We start from the raw sequence: 8,169 nt of genomic DNA on the forward strand, positions 1-8,169 counted from the left end.
ATTGAGAAAGATGCAGCCTTTTGTTTTGTTTGTTGTTTATTCAAGGAAGATAATGTTGGACAAGATTCTTTTGTGATGGATGAATTTCGTACTTGGAAAAGGTTGGAGTCTTTTGATGTACATGTTGGTGCAAATATGAGTGCTTATTAAATAGCAATGAAAAGACTTGAAGATTTTAAGAATCAAAATAGTTCAATATCAACTGCTTTGTTTAAGCAAGATGAAGAAGCTAAAATTAAATTCAAAGGAGATTAGAAGCTTTTGTTGAGTTCTTGAGGTGTCTTATACTTCAAGGTTTGCCATGTCGGGGTCATGATGAAAAACTAGATTCACTAAATAAGGGTAATTTTTTAAACTTTTAAAATTTCATGCGAAAGGTAGACCTGATGTTGTGTTGGATAATACCTTTAAAAATTGTCAAATGACAGCTTCTTCTATTCAAAAAGATATTATCAATGCTTGCGGAAAAGAGACCACCAAAGTTATTATCGTAGAAATCAGTGATGAGTGTTTTTCTATTCTTTCTGATGAGTCTGCAGATATATCTGATAAAGAGGAGTTGTCAATTTGTTTGCATTATGGAGTGTTGGAGCGCTTTCTTGGCATTGTACATGTTCCTAACACTACCTCTTTGACTATTAAAAATGCAATTGATAGTGCTAGCAATATACGAGGCTCAATTGGTGGCCTCATGAAAACTTTAATCTTAAATGAATGTTCATCTGCTCATTATGTTCATTGTTTTGCTCATCAACTTCAATTGATATTGGTAGCGACTTTCAAAAAGAGTGATGAGTGTCGATGGTTATTTGATGAAGTCCTTCCAATTCTATTGAATTTTGTTGGTGGCTCACCTAAACAAAAAGAGTTTCTTCGTGAAAAAAAAGGATCAAGAACTACAAGATAATGGTTGGATGAACCATTATCGCCGGCTCATGTCTTACTGTACTGGTCTAACATGAAAGGAATTTTTTCTCTAGAGTTGTTATGGCTATAATATGGAATTTTTTTGAGATGGGCTGAGTATCATATATATATCAACAATATATTTTTTTAAATTTAAGATTTGGATGAACCAAGTCTATCTATTAATACAAACAAGTGAATAATAGACATAAAAAATACTTACAGAGAAACCTATCTAACTCGTTTAATTTTCAATAATTTATAAATATTGCCATAATTTCAATATATGTTTTTAACATTAATGTATTCTCCTATTTAATTTAGCCAAAATTAATTCTTCATATTATTTTAATTACATGGTAGACTAAGAGAAGGCGATTATTAGGTGATAATTGAACCTAAAATTTTACATGGAAAAAGCAATACTTACTCTAACAAAATTCATTCTCCATTTTCATTTTAATTATTAACACTTATTTATATATTTGTTATTACTTTTGTTCTTGGTTGATAAATTAGGTATTACCTTTGAGCGCTAGTAGAATCTTTATCTTTTAGGTATATACTTAAATATATAACTAAGGGTCAAACTTTACCACATATTTAAATTAAATCTCTACATATAGGATATTCGAAGTTGAATCACAGGACCACACAATTATAGTTTAAAATCACTCCATCAGAAAATTATACCAAATTTATATAAGCTAATGTCATACAAACCAAAAGTTTTTAGGCGGATAATTGCGGCCCCAGAGTACGTTATATACTCTAATACGCCCCTTCACACAAAAGTCTTTTAGTTTAAACGTGTGGATGCAGCCCAGTCCTCCACGTATCTTGTGTAAAATATTTCACTTAAAATTTAAGAGTGGTTGAAATTCAAACTCGTGTAATATCCATAACTGAAACTGAATATTAAAAATTTAACATCAATTTAAATTTTTTAATTGAGTTGATCTCTTAATAGTAGCATATATATATATATATATACATGTATATATATATATATATATGTATATATATATATATATGTATATATATATATATATATATATATATGTATATATATATATATATATATATATGTATATATATATATATATATATGTATATATATATATATATATATATATATATATATATATATATATATATATATATATATATATATATATATATATATATATATATATATATATATATATATATGTATATATATATATATATATATGTATATATATATATATATATATATATATATATATATATATATATGTATATATATATATATATGTATATATATATATGTATATATATATATATATATATATATATATATATATATATATATGTATATATATATATATATATGTATATATATATATATATATATGTATATATATATATATATGTATATATATATATATATATATATATATATATATATATGTATATATATATGTATATATATATGTATATATATATGTATATATATATGTATATATATATATATATATATGTATATATATATATATATATATATATATATATATATATATATATATATATATATATATATATATACATATATATATATATATATATATATATATATATATATATATATATATATATATATAAAAGAACAGTGCTTGCAAATTGCAATCCTGAAAATAGCTTTTGTACTTAATAAGAATATATTAAATAATGGCTATTAGTAATTCTTAGAGTTTACTCACTAGTTTGATTCTCAAGAATCTCGTAGTTAGGTTAACTTTTAATCCATTAGCTCTAGATTTGACCAACTTTATATTTACATACACTAACTTAGCCTAGTCAATAGCTACAAAAAGGAAAAAAAGTCATAAATTGTTCTTTTCATTGCTTTATTTTTGGGATTTACTTCTACTAAGTTGGTTTTATTATGAGGTTTAAGTAGCACTTTAATAACTGTTAGAAGGTTTTTTTTTAAAGAAACCTAACAAGTTTTTTTTACGAAACCTAACAACTCATTGAAAAAAATGTCATATGACATCTATAAAAGAGTAACAATTGCTCAAATGCATTATAATTTTAATTAAATAAAATTCTAGATCATTATAAAGAAGATGTAACACTAAAGTCTTCCCTCAATCACATTGCTGCTTGATACAACCTCTTCAGAGGGGATTATTAGATCTGGTGTGGCTTTGAAATAAAAATAAGTTTGTTAGTATTCACTGTATTAGTCAAACTGATACTTCTGATGACGTCATATACCTTTTTACCATCGAATTAACAACAAGACTCCAAACTCTTATAGTGAGAGACTTTAAAATCCAATATATAGGTAGATCGAATCCAATAAATGGGTAGAATAACTCTACAATATAGAGAAGATGGATTTTATTTGTAACGAAAAACGAAAATTGAAAAATTAAAGAGATTGGGGGCTTATCGTCAACTATAAAGTTAATAGTAGCCCCAAAATAAACAATGAAGACTAGGATTTTTTTGAAAGAAAAAAGGAGAAAGAGGCGAGAAGGATAATTATTCTTAGAAGTTTAATGAAGCTAAAATAATACTTTAGATTATATAATTATTCAGTAAAGTAGTTTAGATATATACAAAAATTAGTTTTAGAACATTATAATTTGTACCATTCTAAAATTAAAAAAATAACATATTAAGAAACTTTACTAGTATATCAGACATTGGACTATATCTTTTTTCTAATGTATCGGCTAATTAATTATATTTAAAATTTTTGCTAGCTAGTATTTTGATCAACTGACTATATATAATTTTTTCATTATTCAATTATAATTGTTTCGCTATTTTATCTTTCACTATGATTTTCACTTGTACATGTACTATTTAGTTCATAAAATTATAATTCTTAGCTTTGCATGTGGTCACACTTGACCTAATATATAAAAGAAATTGGAATTCTTAATTAACAAACTGAGTTATACCTTACTCTCCAATCGAGTAATATTTTATCATAAGACCGACCAGAAAACTATGAATCTTCAACATGCATGGACTAGGCTACAAGTTGATATAGCACATACATAAATGTAATTATATATATATCATTTAAATTTATTTTATATATTGTATTCACTGCAAAAAAAATATGTAACTTTTTTAAATTATTTAATTATTTATAATATTTATAATTTATTTTTTAATAGTATATAATTTGATATATAAATAATTAAAATAATATATTAAATTGAATAAAAAGTCAAATTAAACCTGTATTAAAGGAAGTAATATAGAATACAAAATTGAATATCCTAAACATTCTACCGTTTCGATCACATAGTTTATTTCTTATATATACTATATATAAGTTTTTGTATTTTTGCTGTTGTCACATTAGTACACAAATTTATTTATTTATTTTTGGAGATCAAAGAGCATATGAAGTAGAATTATTATTTTTGAGAGTAGGGTTGTTATACATTGGGCCCCGTATATATTACCATATCATATAATTACAATAATTATTATTAATTTATTCAATTGTTTACAGACTTCAGATTTCAATTGTTTGACAGACTTCAGATTTGGTTTTTCAATAATACTTTTACCAAGTGAACTTGTACCTAAAAATTCTCTCTCATTTCTATTCCCAAATACTAAATTAATAATTTATTTTCATGCAAGGGTAATAGAAACAAAAGAATTGTCTTCAATTAAAATTTGACATTTTATTCTCTCCTCATGTAATTGTATGTACATTCTTAATTAATTGAGGAAAAATTATATTTCTATAATTTTCTTTATACGTTGGAGTTTGGATTATAGATAGATTCCCGAGCCAAATAAGGTTTATGAATTATTTAAATAAAAATAACTAATCATATATGTAATTAAGTTGTTATATGACTCCTTAATTATATCGAAATTATAAATTAATTTGCACACATTCTTAAATGAGAAGGTCTCATGGTAAAATCATTTATATTGGATTGACCCATATATATTCTAGGTTGCACTAAAACGGACACGGACACGGACACGGACACGACACGGGTACGGAAAAACGCCAACTTAAAAATGGCGGACACGGGGACACAAAAATGGTAATATAATAAATATATCAAATTAAAGATAATTTTACAATCTTTCATTTGATATTTGTAAATAAACAATTTAAAAATATAAAACTCACATAACATTCAAATAAGTACCAAATAAACAACAGGAGTATTTAAAAATAGTCATACAAACCAAATCAAAGAAAACCAAATAAATAGGTAAATATAAGTTTGATCATCACATATCATCCATATGACATCCATCATCATCCTCCGCTACAAAAGTAGTTTCCAACTCGGGCTCATCAAGAGCCACTAGCCCTCTTCATTTGTAGCATCACCACTTACATTGCACGAATCAGAGCCACTAGCCCCACTACTAGACATGATTGAACTCTTCAAATTCAAACAACCACAATTAAAGATTAATAAATCAAGATTAACAAATAACACATTAACAATTTAACATTAACAAATAACATTAACAAACACATTAAAAAAATAAATTCAATCGTCTTTGAATTGAAATCAAATATTTAATACAGTCCTAAATTCTATCACAGTACAACCTCAACAAAGTCAAGTAACTTCTTAATTTACAATACAATACGTTTTCTTAATTTACAAATTCCATCACAGTCCTAAATCCAATAGACCAATACAGTACGTTTTCTTAATTTACAATCCAATAATTTCTTAATTGAACTCTTAATTTCTTGAATACATTCACAGTGCAGCAAACCACAATCAAAAAGAACCCACAATCAAGATTTAAAAATAAATGTTAAAACAACAACTCAACAAGATTAAAAATTTAAGATTAACACTAAGGTTAAAGATTAGAACAAGATTAATATTAGGATTTAGGATAAAGAGTGAAAATACCTGAAACAAAATCAAAAATATCGATTTTTAGGGATTATTCGAACAACCCAGTGACCCACAGCACTCAGGGAAGCACCGAAGCAGCAGCCAGCACTACAGCAGCCGTCGAGTGTTTGTCTGCAATGGAGGAGCAGCCGTCGGTGGCGGTGGCGTGGTGGAGGAGCAGCCGTAGAATTTTTAGGGTTAGAGGAGTGAGATGAGAGCAAGAGAGGGAATTGAGATTTGAGAGGGAGGGAAATGGAATTCCAGTGCAGTGCGTGACCTTTGAGTAACTGAGGAGTTTATTTTCAGCTTTTTCAATTTTTTTTTTAAATAACACACGTGTCCCTTGCCGTGTCCGTCGCGTGTCCTTGCCGTGTCCACGTGTCCGGAAAAATATTAAAAAATTGGACACTTTATTTGGCTTGTCGGACACGGATTTTCGCGTGTCCGTGTCCGACACGTGTCGGACACGCGACATGTCAGTTGACTACCGTGTCCGTGTTTTGCAGTATATATTTAGTGTAATAAAGTAATCACTTATAATTTTTAAATGATCAATTAGAGAAATTGACTAATTATATGGGAATTTTTCATAGTTAGACGGTCTCAAACAACACAAGTTAATTGATTAGTTTAAAAACTGTAAAAGTATTAATAAGACTCAAATTACTATTAGATTGAGATATTTATTACTAATATATATATATAACATAATCATAAAATCATGCACTAAACAATGTAGATCATAAACAATTAAGTAAAAATAATACTCCCTCCATTTTTTTTGTTCTTTTCATTTACTTTTTGCACATTTTCAAAGCAAATTTTAAGCCTTACTTTCTCTAAATGAGTATTAATAAAAAATTATAAAAAAATATAATAAAAAGTATACATTAAGACAATCTAATGAGATCCCATGTAGATATATTTTATTTTCTAAATATGTCTTAAAAACCTTAATCAAAATTATCTCTCCTTAAGGTGGAATATTCCAAACGTGAAGAACATTAGAGAACGGAAGGAGTCGAAAATTTCAACACATAAAAATGACACAAAAAAGAATTTAAAGGGAAATTTCACATGGTAATCATGAGGTTTTGGGTTTTCCACGTGGTAACCAAAACTTTTAAAAAATCCACGCGGTAACCCTGAGGTTTAGCAAATTGTTCCACCGTGACCTTTTTACACAAAACATTAGCAAACGTTAATTTTTGAAGCTTTAAGGTTGTTGTACACCTATTTATGCGACTCACCATTTTAAATGCCATCAATTTCAACCTTTTCCCCAAAACAAAAACCTTAACTCTACCATCTTTGAACTTGGGGAAAATATATGATTTGGATAAAAGATAGTAGAGTTAAGGTTTATGTTTTGGGGGAAAAGGCTAAAATTGATGACATTTGAAATGGTGAGTAGCATAAATAGGCATGTAAAATAATTTATTTGTTATAAACATGTAAAATATAGCTCATAAAATTATCTTTTTAAAATTATGTCATTGATATCTTATCCTTATTATTTGTTTAGATGATTAATGTGTAATTTATTTTATTTGTGTAGTTTTTTGAATATAGGCATGTAATAACATCTAGAATTATCTATGAAAAAGTGTTCTAAAATTAATTTCTTTTTTTATTTATTACAAAAATTTTTTAATTGAAAATAAAATTTTTACATAAACAATTAATACGTTATCTCAAAATAATACATTGTAATTAAAAGATATTATATATCTTAGTTGATTGTGTATGGTAAAAATTAGTAAATAAGGTATAGTTTTGAAATCATTTGTATCTAATCAATTAAACAAATTTAATCAGAAAAATATTCATCATATGCTAAAAAAAATATTTTCCTAATTAGAACATGAAAAGAGCGAAATTTTTTTATCGTAAAGTCGACATGTATCATAATTGTTTCTTCATTAGTATATTGTATGGATTTTATAATAAAATGACTTTTTAAATATTAAGTTACTTATTGCTAAGGAACTAAATTAACTAAAAGTTCAGACTAATGGATGAAGGTCTGTAATGTTACATACTCTATCGCGCTATTTCATTCCTCATATGAAAGTTTTTTGGGATAGAAGCGTTGATGCATGCAACATAGTTTATCTTGAAACCTGATGCTATAATTTATTTAAAATAAGGGATGGATAATAAGATTTAAACTCATGACACTCTTGCGTTTGGACTTTTTAATTTGATGCTATGCTAATAAACTATATCAACCATTAAATTAAGTTAACAATTAAAATTTTACAATATGTTATATACATTATCACTTATTCACGTAATGCTACAAATGACGTTTAATCAAAGATCAATTAGAAATAAATTCTTTGTTATTATAAAATTGCTT

Source organism: Amaranthus tricolor, chromosome 9 (genome assembly GCF_026212465.1).
Source record: "Amaranthus tricolor cultivar Red isolate AtriRed21 chromosome 9, ASM2621246v1, whole genome shotgun sequence".
In the NCBI taxonomy this organism is placed as follows: Eukaryota; Viridiplantae; Streptophyta; class Magnoliopsida; order Caryophyllales; family Amaranthaceae; genus Amaranthus; species Amaranthus tricolor.